The 18,064-nt window shown below is 38.1% G+C and overlaps 1 protein-coding gene and 1 long non-coding RNA gene across 6 annotated transcripts in view; one reads left to right on the top strand and one right to left on the bottom strand.

Moving 5' to 3' along the window:
• The window catches only part of LOC105690951 (TOX high mobility group box family member 3-like), a 117,678-nt gene that overhangs the window by 30,522 nt on the left and 69,092 nt on the right, over positions 1–18,064 (top strand). The gene's annotated exons all lie outside the window — the stretch shown is intronic.
• LOC125500407 lies at positions 5,514–17,455 on the bottom strand. 3 transcript variants are annotated; one of them, XR_007277789.1, is made up of 3 exons: positions 13,971–17,455; positions 13,736–13,858; positions 5,514–5,799 (listed from the first exon to the last, which is right to left on the bottom strand). It is a non-coding gene; the product is annotated as an uncharacterized LOC125500407 (long non-coding RNA). The 3 variants fall into 3 exon arrangements; XR_007277788.1 differs by having other exon boundaries at positions 13,736–17,455; XR_007277787.1 differs by lacking the exons at positions 13,736–13,858; positions 13,971–17,455 and adding an exon at positions 7,505–7,708.

Raw genomic sequence — 18,064 nt, 5'->3', positions numbered from 1 at the left:
AGTTTCTGTAATTTATCGGTCAACTTTGAGCGCTTTATAAAGTTTTCTGTCCCTCTATAGTAAGTCCGGATAGAATTTCACCTGATTCCTACGTCGGAATCGCGTTTCGTATAACCTCATCATAAATCGTCCGTACGCGTAAGTCGAACTTGATTCACCGATCGTAATAATAGCGTAATTCTCGAAATTTCGTCGATTGATCGTTATTATTTATTTTATCAATCGAACCCGGTGGGTCTAACGCGGGATCGAATCAAAGCGGCATCTGTCGCTCTTGTTTTATACAACGATTACGTTTCAACCCCTTCGAGGCGATTTCGTGGTATGAGTGTAGTTTCCGATTCGCACTAATACACACGCGTACCTCGCAATGTTTGCGCATCGTATTATACGTACGTATAAATATCGCGGCTGAAATTCTGCGTACGGACACACACATGTGCTCGTTTCTCTGGGATGAATCGACAATTTTAAGGATAAAATGCATACGAGTACACGCATGCGATATGAATATATAGTGTAGTTTGCGGGTGGTCTGAAAATCGCGTATGCATAATAATGGTAATGATAACCATAGCGTAAATGACAAAAAAAAAAAAATGACGGCGGGAGGAAGAAAAAAAAGATCGATGAGTTTGGTTGGTTCTGCTTTTCTTTCATGTTACCTTTGTTTTGTTGTTCTTTTTTTCTTTTTTTTTTTTTCTTCGTTTGTTTTTCCCTTTTCGCTTTTCCTATATCATCATTATTTTGTAAATATCGACGGATTTTTCTTCGGCACACCGGGTACGTGGTAAGGAATGAAGTATACGTGCTGTATATCTCCTTTATGGCGACCATTAACATATTTTTTGCCTTTCGTATTACCATACAATAGTAGCGAAAATATTATAAATTATACTCGTAAATCAAGGGACCAGGGAAGAGGGAGGAAAACGGGGGGAAAGAGAGGGAGGACCGAGGGGCGGGGGGCGGGGGAGGGGGAGGGGGAGGAGCCGGTCGGTGGAGAGACGAAAATAGGGGGAAGATGAGAGAAAAGAGAAGAAAAAAGTGCCGAGCTTTCGTTATGACTCCACATATTCTGCACGGGTTCCTCTTCGCCCTCCCCCTCTTTCTCCCCATCCATATCCCCTTTCCACTTCGTTTATTGATCGCCTTGATTCTTTTTTGTTTGTTTGTTTTTTTTTTTTTATCATACTTTCCTCTTTTTCTCTATTCTTTCATTTGTTTTATGTTGTTTTTTTTTACATTTTTTTGCTACTTTTTATTCTTGTTATTATTTTCTCATTTCTCAGTTTTTCCACTCCGTCGCATAAAAGCGTCAAATCTACACCAAAGCTGTAAGTGTATGTGCATCTTTTTCATACATACGTAGGTAAATATATAACTATGTATAAGTGTTATAGCTCCATACTACATTTACATAGCGTAGATGTATTTACTAGGTATACGTGCAGTGGAACTTTTTCTCAGATCAGATTCTACGATAATAACATTTATGACATCTAAGTCTACCGTGTTCAAGGTATTTCCTGCATCTACATTATTTCATGTAAACTCTGGAAGTGAAAATATTTAGGAGATATCATTGCCCGGTGATCGGATTCTTTCTGCTTCTTTTTCCATCGTTGATTTCCATAGTTTTGTAATCGATGTTAGGGTATACCGGGATTCAAGACAGAGAATACTGGTTTCTCACGTGCTCGTGTACGTATTTGTGGCGTGCACATCACGTGGGGGGGGGGGGGGGGGGGGGGGGGTGGTGACAAGGCGACATCTAAATAACAGTTTGACTCAATTTGTGACACCGTATATACCACATACTTAAAACCGATAACTTGACAGCGGCCATGAAAAAATAATATCCCTACGTAACAAAAGGCTCGTTGAAGCGAATTCGATAGCTTTTGGATTTTACATATACAATGTATACTTATTACGTATTCCAGACTTACATCTTGCGCCAGAGATAAGCCATTCATTTTTCACAGTCTGTATCTGTGTACATACCGATGTACGTTACATACCAATAAACGAAGAACTTTCACTTGTCAGTTTTTTATGTGCACGCAAACAAATGATTTACCGAAGTTTATTTATAACTTCGATTTATCTCTCTATTTTCCCTTCTTTTATTTTCTCTTCTATCTGCAGTGGATTAAAAATTTTACATTCTCAACAAGAAGAAAAGAGATTCACCGTTTTCAATGATTCATCTTTGATTAATTTTTTCAAATTTTTTTCCGTTTGCAAAAAATCACTGAAATTTTCACCACGCCAGGACGTATCCCTATGTATCCACATATATGTATAATACCTTTATGTAGTGAGTTTATTTACTCGGGCGGAAATTGTTTCAACTCGAAACATGCACTTACGCGACAGCTATTCGATATGCGGCACCTGACTCACAATCGGTTCATTGCCTGCTGTCATGCACGTTGATTTGTTACGGAAAAGCTAATTTTCTTTCAGGGAAGGCAGAAGTTGTTGAATTTAACATTCGGAACATATTACGTAGGTAGAAACGATCGATATATATGCGGTCGATTTTCGTTACGACCTTTTTTTTTGTATTTTTAATTTTTTTCTCTATCAACAAACGATTCGGCCGTTTTCAATTACTTGATATTTTTTAATACTCGATTGTAATGAAAAATTAAATTACGTATTCGTATACCGGTATTTTTCATAACGCCCTTATTTATTGCTCCGCTTCTCCGCTTCTCCTCGCACGCAGCTACTTCATTTTTGACCGAGTCACGCCCGGGCTCTTGCACCTCAAAGAATTATTGCCGTGAAATAACTTTCTATACATAGGCTTCGTATTGTACAGCGGCTATAGTTGGTAGCTTTTATAGCCTGTATATACACCGCATACATATGTATATTGAAAAACCGAGAGATAAATTATTTATCTTCGAGTTTCAATTTCACATTAACCCATTTTTTCCGTCTCCCGATTATTGTTAGAAAAAATTTAATTCCATCGAGAATTTATTTATCGAAGAAACATGTACACTTGGCTGAATCATATGTGGCGCAGTCGGACACTACGCGATGGAATTTAGGTTGGCACAAAATATTCCTAGGGGGAATGTGCCGCCGGCTAGGCGGAATTGCACTAGGGATATTTTGTACGAACCGAAATCTCATCGCTTAGTGTCCAACTACACCACTAATGATTGAGCCAAGTGTACATCGAGGGTTGAAGCTGATTTACTGTTTGAACATGTTTGTATATGTCCGTGTAGTACAGGGGATGAAGTTGACAGGTAAAAGAATAATAACGATAACAACGACAACATCGATAATAATAAATGAATGAAGGGGGTGAACTTTCATGAATATATATGGAATTATTACGCGGTCACGTGATCCGTGAGAATTGCTTATGAAAACGACCCGCGGTCTGCTGCGGGTAGTCGACCCTTTTTCTAATACGCGACGTACGTGTGTATATATATATGTATGATACACGTAGAAAGTATGTTCATGTATGTGTGAATATGCTCATATAATACAGACATGTACCTATTTATTATGTACATATATTCACGCTCCATCCGGAGATTTTAATCGAACGAATGTAGTTTGTTCTTCCTCGTTTTACCTTCTTTTTTTTTTTTTTTATACAGTCGAGTCGATTACCATGTACAAATAAACGTGCACATTCTAAATCGACAACCCCTGTTGGTGTACATGCGTATAGGTATAACCGTAATGACATAAAATGATTTTATCGTCCAAACGTTCGAAACACCCTGTTCGTATGTACGAGATAAAAAGGACGTAGACTCTACGAACGCGTATCTGTTTTCGTCCGTTCTCTTTTGTTCCCTTTTTCTTTTTTTTTTTCTCCGAATTTCGATCGCTTTCGGTAGTCCTGATACGCCCGAATCGGGGGTTGCTCGAATTACGGTGGAACACATCGAACGCAGGTATTATATGGTAAGTCGAGGATCATTTCTCAAGGATGATGAATCGGTGAAAGTAGATTTAGAAGCACGGCTTTAACGCCGTACGTCTCCATCTTCGATCTCTTTAATTGGACGTTCAAGATGCCAATTAAAGTCTATTTGATTACCACGGGGACTGCTGTGGCTACTCCCGAGTTTACTTGCAACGAATATAACTCGACAATGTTCCGTAGCTTTGCAGCATGCGTAATGGATTGTGAGAGGAAATTGAACGAAAAATAAAAATCCAGACAATCCTTTTCTGGCATAGTTAACGTGGAACGACATTCGTTCTGTTTCACCTGTCTATTATCTACCATAACCATAACCTATCCTGAACGGGTGACTCGTACATTTGTTTTTTCTTTTTCACTTTACTTCTGCTCCTTAAAAAACAATCGAGCAAAAAAACCAGATGAATTTTCCAAAATCGATCCGCTCAATCGATCTACCGCCGGACTACCGATACTTCTCGAAATTCAAAAATCTATTAAAAAAAAGTAAAAATATAACATATTGGCGCGAAACTTAAAACTAAAACGAGCACGTGTTGTCTCTGGATCGCTTGACTTCACATTGTAACAAAGAATTGAGTTTCTTTACCTTTAGTCCTTTAGGATATTACTTTCGCTTACCTGAACAACCTAACCTGCACCCGATCTACGTGTACACACCTATACACACGGCTAAGGTAGCCGCGAAACGATCCACAATCAACCTAACCGGGTATACGTACCACGTGGTATGCCTATATTATTTTCTATGGGACTTTAGTTTCTGCGCTTTGGGATAGCGCGTAAAAAATTATCTGGAATAAGAAAAAAAAAAAAAAAAAAAAAAATCAGATCGACGGGTACCTGGACCGTCTCGTATAACCTACGATCGAATTACAAAATTTCTTTTGCCGCAGGTGTGTGGCAGGTAAAAATAAAGTGTCCGTTTCTTTCCTTTTTTCTCTTTCTCTCGTTTTTTATTTTCCCTTTCTTTTCAATTTTGCGCTGCTGAATCGAATTATTCTACTCTTTCTTCGCTCTGTTCCAGAGCGCGTTAATATGATCTAGAAACGGATGATTGCTACGTCGGAAAATAAATATGATAATAATAAACGTAAAAAAAGGAAACAAGTTGAGAAAAATATGAGGAAAAGAAATGTACAAATTGTATTTTAAAGATCGTATTTATAAAGTCGTGACTGCAGCAAAGATCGACTCAAAATGCCACTGGGTCAATTGAACTCGAGATGTTATTCGTTGCTGTAACAATGGCTTTGTACAGCGATGTGGAAATTAAATGGAATCTGATCGAGAACGATTTTCATCAATTTTTTTTTTTTTTCTTTCCATTTCGTCTTTAATTTTATTGTCGAAGAGAAGCGTAGCGCGATATAAGTGTCCGCGGGAGTAAGCGATGTACGTCGATTTTATAACAAATGGAAATCGATCATTATTTATTACGAAATATTATTTTCAATATATCTCGTGTATACACATGTATTTCTGTGACCCAGATCTGCAGATACATTAGGTACGATAAATTCGGAACAACCTTCGGCAAAGATTTTTTTTTGTTTCACACAAATTTTATTCGTCTACATGTTTGGTTAGTTATTTATCTTCAATACATTCTTCCGCTGAACTTTACGTCATCGTCGTCGTACTCACCCATTCTACTTTCCTCTTTCTCGTAGTGCAAATGACGTGAAATATGAATATGTCGTACATTTCGACAAATGTCGAAGGTAACGTCAAAAGTACCTTTTTTCCTTCTTCTTTCTCTCTTATACCTATCTATTATAATTATTTTTATTCTTCGTTCGAATCGCTTCGCCGTGCAACTGCTACAGCTGTAAGAGAAAAGTTACAATATCAGTATGTACGTCTACACACATTCATATCTAAACTATAATACATATGTTTGAATGGATAAAAACGGATAATTTTTTAAACGCAGATGTTATTGAACAATGGAATCGATAGGCGACAGTGTGCAGTGTGACTAATCATATATATCGCATAAGATTCCAACAATGGAATAGTTGCGTAATTGTTGTCATATAATATCGATAAATATGTTGTAAAACACTAATGGCAACATGTGTTTTCATTTCGGCAACGACCGCGTAAGTAATCGATTGATTTTCTCAAATCAGGTGAAAAAAAAATGATGGAAACATCTCTCTACGCGTCGACTGGATGAGGGACAAGTTTTAATTTCTTTCGTTTCATTTTCTCGAATTTTTTCATTCTCTTTGGTTTTTGTCGCTCCATACAGCGTGTCCATATTATCTGTATGTATGTATATGTATGTGAGATTGGCTTTCGTTTATATACTTTCGAGTGAATCTAGATAAGCGAGTTACTCGTTTCTACTTTCCAATCTGGAACACAATTTATTATAAACCTTCTTATGTTTCTCTGCGTGCTATATATCGCATACGTAGTCTGCTGTGTTCGACCGTACAATTCATTCGAGCATTATCTCAGTGTAATAATTTTCAGAGAAATTTACTCAATTTTCAATTCTTCCTTACTGATATCCCACGAATGTAATCGGTTCTTGATGTCATTTCAACGTATATTATCACGCTATAGTTTGGAAAATTGGTTTTCGAACTTTTCAAGAGAACCGAAGAACGCGGGTAGAAAGTCAAAATGATTATGAATATCTGAAAATTAGGGATTATACGTGTATACATATATGTGAGTATATATAAATATATGTATATATAACTTGGTATACGATACATCGATCGGAGATCGAAAGGTGAATCAGGTACCGATCATTACGGTTGTAATAAATCGATCGTTTCGTGTGTCGGACGATTCGATCGAGTCTTCTCGTCACGGGGTATAAAAGATTACGCGAGTATTTTCTTCTCTTTTATGTATATAACGGAGTATATAAATATATTTATATACGTGTGCCTACGTACATGCGTTTGTGTGTGTGTGTATATATATATATGTACGTAGCATTTGCTCAGCAAAGCAGTCTTTAGCCTCGCGTCCAATTAGGCGCGGCGAAGATCGTAGGGTCGTAAATAATCCCAATTAAGTGGGCAAAGTTTAATTAAATCCTATTAATAGGCTTAAGAAAAATCGCCCTTCCTTGCCACCACCACTACCACCACCACCACTACCCCCTGGCCCCCCTTCTCTCTTTCATCACTTCTTAAATTGAGAAAAAGGGTGCGAAATATATAATAACATATAATATAAGATTATCACACGACGAGGTTAAAGGAATTTAGATGGAATTTTTTTGTTAAAAAATGGATTCGCGGAAGAGACTAAAAAAAAAAAAGAAGGGCGATAAACTCGTTGGAAGTTCGGAATTGAATGAAAAAATTTGGATGGAAATCTTTGTAATTAAAAATTCAGCGATCGGTGCAGGTGTATTACGCGCGTATAAATAATCTCGTAAATAGTATCCAGAGTCGAAGAGATCCCGAGTCACCGCGTGATAGGAGGAGAGATAAGAAAGTGCCGACGTGATAAGAATTTTCAGGTTCGTACGAGTAATTTTTCAATATCGAGCGCTGTACGTACCGCGCTTCGTTTCTCCCATAGTCTCCTATAAATATTAAGCGAACAATAATCGAAGCAAGTTGGACCGTCGCCAAGTACCGCCAAAACCGAATCCGGCTAATTCTGATTTATTTTATTTACACGTTCAGTTAACGAGTTAGGTACGCGCCGAGTAAATCTTCGGATGCTTGGCCGCTTCGATGGTCCATTTATATTATCATAAACACACGTACGCGTGTACTTGCGCCTCTGTACTTTGACGTCGAGCTTTTCCCCCGTTGCAGTTGCTCGGTCTTATTGTCAGACCTGAACTCTGTTGCGCGGCGGATAAAAAGCGGATTCGAATCGATAAATTCCAACGTCTTTTCGCGTCTGTTCGGAAGTGGCGTTCATCGTATGTACTTTGTAATTGTCAATGTATAGCCTGTTGTATATACATACATATAGTGTACGCGCCAACCGTACACGTACAGAGGGGGGGGGGTTAATAAATCTAACAAATCCGATTTAACAAATCAAGCAAACCGAGCCGAATCCAAGGATTGCGTAACTTTATTAGCTCCGCCGGTAACGCGGTTCTCTCGCTGCTTTTGCTCTTGCTTTTGCTGCTGTTACTTTTGCTACAGTTGCAAACGCAACGGGGAAAACCGGTCTTGTAATAATTTCGCAATAACCGCTATTTATTAGAATGTTTGCAGTCGTTTATCCGCGCGTTTATCTACACCCATATGAACGTACATAGATACATATGTATACGCACCCACACGTACCTACTAGTATGCATATGTATGTATATCTATGTCAATACCTATACCTATGTAATACCCATATATTTATACCGCACAATCGATGGCGGGCGTCACTTACATATTGTACATTATACACACGGGTGGGTACACGTGTACGTATTACATTTCATACGTAAATGTATGGAAAGACGTGATTTATTGTAAAATAAATTTATTAAAGCTTCGATATCTCCATACTACGTCTCGTGGCTTGTGAGATGCGATCAAAAAATAAGTAAAAAGAGGTGGTGGCGTGGGTAATTGCCTTTGAAAGAAAATTTTAAATTATTATCATTGTCATTATTATCGTTATTAACGTTATAACTTTTGCACAATATTTCGTAGGCAGCTGGGAAAATATTACACGTTGTCCGTGTAATAAAGATTTTTTAGTTTTTTCTCTTTTTTTTTTTTATTTTCAATGTAATTATAATCATTACTATTATCATCGTTATTACTTTTATTATCACGTGTCGTGTCGACCGGCATCGGGTGTGTTATTATCGAGTTTGCAACTATCGTATGTAACACCGCGCCCGTCCTTATTTATTTATTCATTTATTTACTTGAAATAATTCTCTTCACTTTTTTCGTTATTGTCGTTATTCATTTTCACTTAATAGACATTCGCGCGGGTGGACTTTAGATTCCGGTTTTCTCGTCGAGATTATTAATGCATGTCTCACGTAACTGGGGTACGTATGGTATACTCGCATGGTATGGTATACATGGGTGTTATCATATGTGTAATAATTATACATGAAAAGTTAGGTTCGGACTATTAACTCAGTTTCTCTCTTTTGTGAAAGTATACACTAGTTTGGTTTTTACTTTTTCTTATTTCTCCATCATTTTCTTTCTTTCGTTCTTCGTTATATCGTGGTATAATCATTATCATTACTTTTCTCCATTCTGCAATTATTCTCTTTCTTCTTTATTTTTTCACTTTGAAAGGAAGCAGGGAACAGAAGAAGTTAATTGTACATACGTACACTAAGGTGTATACATGTCTCGTTACTAATGCCAAAAGAGCGTATTGAAAAAAAATGAAAATTTAGTCTAATCAACTTAAATTTGAGTAAAATACATCTACCTATAGGAAAAACGCGAAAATACCATTTTTTTCAGGTACGCCCTTAGAAATTATCGTTTTTTCTTTTTTCATTAATACTGATTGTTAGGCCCAAAACAAGTGGGAAAAATAACAAAAGTAATTTGAATAGAATTAGGGGGGAAAAAACTTTTTTTTTCGCCCAGTTGCATTACAATAATTTTAATAGCTAAAAATCTGTTAAAATTATCGAAGATAACTGCTATAGTGAGAAAGAAGTTTCAAATTTGTCGAGCAATTATTTCAGCCGTAGCAAAAAATTAAAAATTTGGGTGGTTCGGGTTAAGATTAAAATAGAGACCTGAAACTTTGTCGTCTATTTCGAACCATTTAAGCCTCTAAGAGCATAGAAATTCGAAAATACCCTAATTAAGGACCACCCTAATTGGGATGGGTAAATGGGGTTAAGGGAAAAAAAGATTAACAATAGAAAAAGTTCTTTTCGGAGAAATCACGTTATTACAAAATTATTTGACTCTTACCAAATAAAGATCACAGCTATCTCCATCCATAATTCCATACACAATATATATATATTCTTCTGTTTCGAATTTCGGCTTTGCAAGTTATGTGGCACGGATATAGGTAAAGTCCAATTTATACGCGTGATTAAAGAGAAATTTTAATTTAAAAAAATATCCGAAGTTTTATTCAATACGAAAAGGAAAGAAAACGAGGGGGAAAAAAAAGGAAACGAAAAATCGAAGTCAAAGGAATTACTCGTCTCTTCTGAGTTCGGGATGATGAAAAAGGAAGTAACAGAAAGAAAAAAAAGAAAGAAAAAAGCAAAAAGAACCTCCCTCATAAATTCATTTTCTTTTCATCTTGTTACGCTCGAATAATTTGTGTTTGTTATACTTGGTGCGTATGTGCGGGTACACGTGCATAGGTACAACAATTATGCGGTTATGTGTGTGCGGTATATAAAACACCAACGACGCCATATTGCAATGTAGACTATACGGCAGACGCTCAATCCCACCTAACCTTGTTACCTTTCACGTCTCTTTGTTCCGATGATCCACGTAATTGGTTGTACATACTCGGGTACCTACTTATTGACTTTGCGTTCATGTTTTTGTGTATAACGTCACGATTTAAATATAGAACACAACTCATGCTTATTGCATATTCATGCAGAGATACGATACATATGTGATTGTATGATTCGTGCGCCTATCGAATATGTAACGCAAAATGAACTTCTTCCGAAAAGAGATGAAGTTCCTTTGATCTTCGCATTTTTGTTCGATGAAAAATTCAGTACCCCGTCGGTTCTCCATATTGAAGAAGTATAAAAAGTGAAAGAAGTCATTTTTTTTTTTCAATTTTATTCTTTATCGCGTACATTGCCGTACATAATTAGCTGGATGATAATTTTTTTATCGTCATTATCATTATCCGACACCCCGTGTATGATACATGGATACGCTGTGAATAAGTAGTACACGTAATATAGAGACGCCTCTTTCGCGTTATATTGTCCACATTAAATTTACAGTCCAATTACGTTGCGCGTTGCGTCATTCGAATGGAGTGAATTAAACTTTGGGTGTGCTATTGATAGTTCAATTAAATTTGATTAGAGTTTTATTTTTCTTTTTTACCATCTTCTTTCCTTTTCTTCAATATAATGTATTCTTTATTGGACTAGAATTGTTGTAATTATCGACTCTACATCTCTTCTCAATCACCCTGACTATGTATCGTACTTTATTATTTACCTACCGATGTACGTACGTACATACGTACTTACGTACCTAGTAAATACGTAGGTAAGTAATTTTAAATTGAAAAAGCTCGGAAATGTTCGGAGAAAAATTCATTATTTTATAAATTGAATTCCCGTTGAACGTAATGGTATTATATGTGGTGGGAATTGCCTTTGATAATTAAAAAATCCTTCGTACCGGAAACACGCGGGCATTGAAACGGAGATCGTAACATTGAAGAACATAAATTGTCTGACAAATAATAATAATAATAATAACGATAACAATTGTAACAACAATTGACGAAATCGTGTTACGGTATGTAACATTTTCATGGAATTTAACGATGGAAAATTACGAGCTCCCCAAGGTAGAGTAGATGTTGCAACTGCGGGCATTGAATTTATACAGAAGAGAATTGAGATGGAATAATGCAGCTTGAATCTAAAATCGATCGGTTCAAAGTTTCCAAAGTTTCTTCATTACCGAGCATTCTTCTATGCAGTACATATATGTATATATATATATACATATATAGATATATATAACATGTGAATGAATGTGTGTGTGCTCGACTAAATCTACGAGTGAAAGAGAAAGAAAGCGAGGTATAGATAGGAAGAGAGAAAGGAAGAGAGGTATAATGGAGAAAGGGGCAAAGTTTCCTCGATTTTCTCTGAGAAACCAAATCCCCATCAGCTCGGAAGAAGACAAGGAAAACTCATAAAGGCGTAAGATCCTCAACGCGTATGATATAACGTTAATACTCGAGATAAAACCTGGGAATAAAATTTCCCGCTATCCAACCTGCGACCTCCCTATTATTATTATCATTATTATCATCATTATTATCATTATCGTTGTTATCATTTTTATTATTCCCATATTTTACGTCACTTATACTCTTGTACGAATCGAAAATCGTACGCATGTACGTATCGACCAGCGCGTAAGATCGACGAGGACTCTTTTAATTTTTCACTTCTTATTACACATACCTATACTGTACCATTACTTTCGTTGGCGTGACCGTTTTTAGGAGAATTTTTTACACCAAGATAAGATTTCGGGAGAAATGAGAATCGATGAAATTGATTGTCTCGAGTTTTTTTCACAGCGAAATAAAGATCACTCGAAACTTGTCGTTAAGTAGTAATCCATTGGGCGATATCGTGTATAGATCGATCGGAACGATTGTCGAAGATTTTAATTTTCTAGATCAAAGGTATAGAAATTGCGGGGGAATTAGATCGCGTTGATTCGCCTCTTTATTGTAGAGATCGTCGTACACTGGTCTACTGGGTACAATCCCCGAAAATTCAGCAGTCTCTTGTAAAGAAAAAGACAAGGAAAAGTAGAAGGGAAAAAAAAACTGCTGACAAAAGCGTAAGTTCTTTTCCTTTTACCTCCGATTTTCGATGAAAACGTCGTAAGAGGATTGAGGAAAAAAAAGGCATTCCCTCAAAGATAATCCGGAAATAAAATATGAAGAAGTTCGAAGGAGAGAAAAAAGATGAAAATTGCTCAGTATATGCACGCCACGAGTGGGTGGAAATTGAATGAGGGAAGGGTATAGCTTCCGCACCCGTTAAATTCACGCTTCCCGGAAAATCCGTTTCCCGTAGGACTTCATTCGTTATACGAAGCCACCTATTGTGGATTCTCGGAATCGCGGGTAAATCGTTTAGTGTTTGTACATCCTCCGGTTATCGAGAACTAATTCAACACTTCATTGCCAACATCTTTCTATCCCACGGGACAAAATTCATTTACTGCACGTATGCCATGGAAGGATTTTTTTTTAAAACTGATTAAAAATGTGTTTTTTCTTCGCTCGTTTCAGGTGAGTGATCGCTTCATACGTATCGTCGTGAGAACGCTATGCAAAAACTGAGGTGGATTAATCCGAATTTCTTAATCGATCGTAGCGGTAAGTAAATCTCACTTGAAACGTTATCTCGGGACCTGCACGTACGGCCGTACGGGTCGTTAAAAATTTTTACTCATAGAACGAACACCTGTTTCTCACCGTGAAGAAGGGAAAAAAAAAAAAAACAACAAAAAGAAAAAGAAAGAGTACGACGAAAACCTGTTTCGACCCTTAATGGAAAGTGGAGGAGAAAAAATAACTTTTTATTCGGGTATATAACAATCAACGATGAAATCAGAGGATCCATTCGCCCGACGGATGCCGCGCACGGGGGATTTTTGATATTCGGTATCGAATCGACGTAGAAATCCTTTCTTTTTTTTTTTTTCCCCCGATCCTGAGCTTACGAATTTTTTTCACCGCCAATGCGGCGTTGAAACGTGTGCTCGGCTCGTACATTTTATTCTTTCCCTCAACCAATTTTTTCACCGGAAGAGAAGGAGTCGTTTCGCTTCACTATATTATACTCAGGGTATAAATGTAATGTAAATGAACTATCACGCCGAATCGTTAATCCTTATGGGCGAGTTATAAGCAATAACAGTAAATTATACTAAGAACGTAACTAACGCGGGTTTGTATAGAAGCTTTTCTCGTGCGGCGAATGACGGTGTTGCGGTGGTGGTGGTGGTGGTGGTGGTGGTGGTGTAAGAAGAAGAAGAGAAGAAACGTGTTATTTCGCCCGTTATATATGTATATGTATAGGTATACCCGTTTCGTTTTCAACGTGGCGCAGCGCGGCGACTACGTTCTTCCCTTCGTTCCTTCCGTCTGTCTGCTCCTGCTGCTGGTGGTAGACTTCGGATAGACGACCGGTGTACGGACGGAGTATACCTATGCAAGCACCAGACCCATGTTCCTTTCAGAGATCGCTCGCGTACGATGAAGAAAAGTACAAAGTTTCTCGCTGCTTAGCACTTCTAAACTTGCCTCGTAACCTACATACCGGTACACCGACTCGTATATTTCTAGAGCACACAGACGTCCTCGATCTTCTTCTTTTTCTCGTTATTTCACATTTTTGCTTTGTATTTCTTCCGCCACTGCTTGTTTCACTTTTTCATGTCATACGCTGGAAAACTTTTTCAGTCGTATCGCTAAAATTATCATTTGCAATCTCGACTCGCATTTTACGTTCCATTCGTTTACGCTTACGCTCAAAATAGACCAGTTCTACAAAATTAGCGAAGACGAGTCGAATCGTCCGCCGGTTTTCTCGTACTGTAATTTTTCTGCCAAAGAAGCGATGATTTTTTTCAAACCGATATCGTTCGATCGTGCTGAAGATAATTGTTCGAGTAGAAGGCGATGCGAAAGAAGAACTACGAAAAATTTTAAAACGTCGCCATAAACGTGTTTTACAGTATTCTATTCGATCTTTCGATCGGATGAAACTTTTGGTAAGAAATGCTCGAATCTCGCGATGAAAACCATCCTAATAGGCAGATACGGATGTGATATACACATACGAGTGGGGGAACTTTTACTGCAGCCGAACAGACGAAACGTGAATCATTCCGCAGGGATACCGTTAGGATTGTTAGTAGTTTGTCGAGATATCGTTATTTATTTCGATGACAATGTGCAACTATTTTACGTACGTGCCATCGTTCCGTAGAGAGTGGGGAAATCAAGGGCGGCGCAGAATTCGCGCTTATACCATCTCGACAAACGTCGTGTTTTTTTGTTTTTTTTTTTTTTCCCCTCGAGACGGCGGTATAGGAATAATTCAAGGTACAAGCTTCGCCGCGGTCGTTGTTTCCGTTTCTGTTGCGGTAGGATAAACGATTTACTTCTACGCACACGTGTTTTAATACCTGGATAACGCGTGTCCTTTGGTACCTACAATGCGTACACATGGAAATTCCATTAAGTTTTGAACCGCTGTAGAAGTCCGGTTGGCTGGGTTTTGTACTCGCTGACAGGGAGACCTGTAACCCCCCGGCTAAAGGATATTACATATTATTGCCGGTGTGGGTTATACGTTGATATAACAAGCTTTGGTTACACGTCGCGTTATACGTATACTGCAAATTGCATTTATTCGCACGCGTATTTCAGCCGTTCGATATACTTACTACAATAAATAACGCAAGTCGATGTGCGGATAATTTGTTTCAACTTGATGGAAATTATTTAGTTACGTGCGAACCGTGTACAGTTTCTCCGTGGACATTGTTACTCGCAAACAAAATGAAAAGATGGCGAGCGACCCGCGAGGCGGCGGCGGGTCGGTTGAGTGGATAAACTAAACTGTATACATTTATCGTGTAATTACTGTTAATAGTAGCACCCTTTACAGGGTATTGGATATCATGTTCCGAAGTAATTGCACAATTAAATTATAAAGCAGAATGCGACGCGCGGAGTAGAGCGCACATATACGCGAAGGATTTTGGTATATATACGGTGGAATTTTGCGAAGAGAATTTAGCGTACGGAGGAGGAAATTCCATTAGAAATTTTCACATGAAATCGACGTACGGACCAACGGAATTGGATTTTTTCGTTATTTTTGGAAAAATGTCGTGGTCAGTCTTCGTTGAAGCGTATCGTTAATTAAAATTCGTCGGAGAAACATATATATTTTTTACAATTATTAGCTTTTATATACATAATTAAGATACGTGACGAGTTTTACTATAGAACTACACATAGAAACTTTTGGAAACTTTGAATCCGGCAACTTTCGTGTAACTCGTTAAACTTTTTACGACAACTTGGTAGAAGTTTAATAAATTCTTAATAAAGTTTACGTTGTAAAGACGTCGCTAGTCTAGTTTGCTTCGGTATCCCATTGAATCTGATTTGGAGGGTAGTTATGAAATGGATCGGACGTCGTACGCTTTCTATCTTTCGTTTCTTTTCTTTTCAAACCGTGGAGTGACATGGAAATTCGTTAAGGAGGTTACCGGACGGTCGATGATTACAGAGTTCCAAGTCGCTTCTCGTCTCCAGGTGCGCTCCGCTGGCACGAAATGATAATTTGGAAATGTAAGGTGAAGTGAAATACACACACATATACGTGAAACGTTGGTTGGTATACATAAGTATGCATCGGGTACTGCGGGGGATCTGAAATAACTAGGAAGTCGAACAAATGAGCGCAAGTGCGGGCCATATTCCCATGGCAACAATCTCAATCAGATAGAAGTTCAGCTTCGGGAACAAACGCAGAACAGAAGGGGATAATGTATTCGATACCAGCTTAATATATAGCGCTCCAGATACAATATTTATGTCCTGGTGTATTTCACTATAGCAGCCCATTATTCATTCCCCAGGATCGTAACGGGCATTAGCATCGTCGATCTAAACAAGCGCGCGCGCTGATCTTAGCATATGTATAAACGATCTCTCACGTCGACTACCATAATACCGAGCGAGCCTAACCCGTGCTTATTGTACCGCTGCATCATCTATCCCTTACACTAATCTATTGCCGCGCAACAGCCGAGGTATTCCGAGTGATTAAGGAAACGTGGCTCTCCTTCCTCCCGTCGTCGGACGTACGACGTCGCCGAGGTTATCAAAATTAAACCATACCGAGCAATTGACACATCGGCCACCGAACTATTCCGACCTCCCGATGGACTGTGGAAATATATTTACCACCAGCCGACCGCCGTGATTAACCGCGGCCCCACCTAACCTGATCTATTCGCCGGTAACGGAAGTATCCCGACCGCCGTGCATCAAGGGCCATCGGAATATCCCGAATACCGGCGCAATCGCGAATGAGAAAAATCATCACGATCGACGTGAACGAAAATTTTTCGGGTAACCGGATGACACTTTAGGTACGTACGGGCTTATCTGATCGGCGTAACGATACGTTCGTCGTCGTCGTGTCAAAATCTTGGGCCTCGACTGCTGTAAAAATTGGGCCGATGGTACCTTCGCGATGCGTAGGTACACGACGAGCGTGTGCAGGTATATGACGGTCGAAGGTAAAGAGTCGCGGGCGTATCGGTTAATTACACGGAGATAAATTCCTCTCTTCCGTGAATGCACATTACGGGATTGAGAAGCGCCTGAAATCACGGCGTATCGTCGAATATCCGCGCGGTCTAACGAAATATAGGTATGTATTCAAATATGTATATATCTACACAGCTTACTCTGGTCTCAGGAATTGCGCGAGTATCTATTTATTTATGTACTGTGTAGTGAAATATATACATCAACCTAACGTAATATCTGTTATATAATTTCATTGAAAAATTTCATTCCCCGCTTATTATTCAGCTGAATTATTCCCTCGGTTATATATCCTATGCACTTACAGGCGGTTTGATACGTGTACAAAATATGTAATACACGGATAATTTTAAAGGTTTAAGTTTGCATTGCTTACGACTTTGATAAAACTGACTTTAAACTGACGTAATAAATTTCCGGATACGACGACCCGCCTCCTCTACCACACGACACCCCCTCCCTCCCCCCCCCCCCCAACTTTATTCATCCACAGACGGTTTACGAGCTAATATTTTTTTCTCAACGTATAATATATTTTCAGTAAAAACATATCAAATTTTATGCAACCATTCGAAAAATTATTCAAATTATTTATTCAATTTTTACATTTAGGTAGCAACCTTTATATTTATGTTTTGGGAAAAATGAATTCCCCACCCCCTTATATATTCCCATATTACATACGATAACCGCACTTTTAGAAAAAAAAAAAAAGGTTCGATCCTTTTCGAAAATACAACTACTCACCGGAAACGACATTTTTTTCGGTAGCTCAATTATTACACACGTTGTAATATAGAATCGGCTTCTTTTTTCTTCTCTTTATTTTACTCGAGTATTATTAATTTTCTCCCGGAAGTACGAGACTGACCTTATTCGTATACATATATGTATATTATTATTGTTTGTTTTTTTCGTTCGACTTTTCTAGCGAAAGGAAGGAAGGGAGAGAAAAAAAATTAAATAAATAAATAATTTTCAACGCGGGTTGAAAAGAGGGCTGGGAAGTAAAGTCCGTCGTTTCTTATATTTTGAAATTACAATATCATGAAAGGAAAA

Source organism: Athalia rosae, chromosome 1, assembly GCF_917208135.1.
Source record: "Athalia rosae chromosome 1, iyAthRosa1.1, whole genome shotgun sequence".
In the NCBI taxonomy this organism is placed as follows: Eukaryota; Metazoa; Arthropoda; class Insecta; order Hymenoptera; family Athaliidae; genus Athalia; species Athalia rosae.
This window is presented reverse-complemented; position numbering and strand designations above follow the sequence as displayed.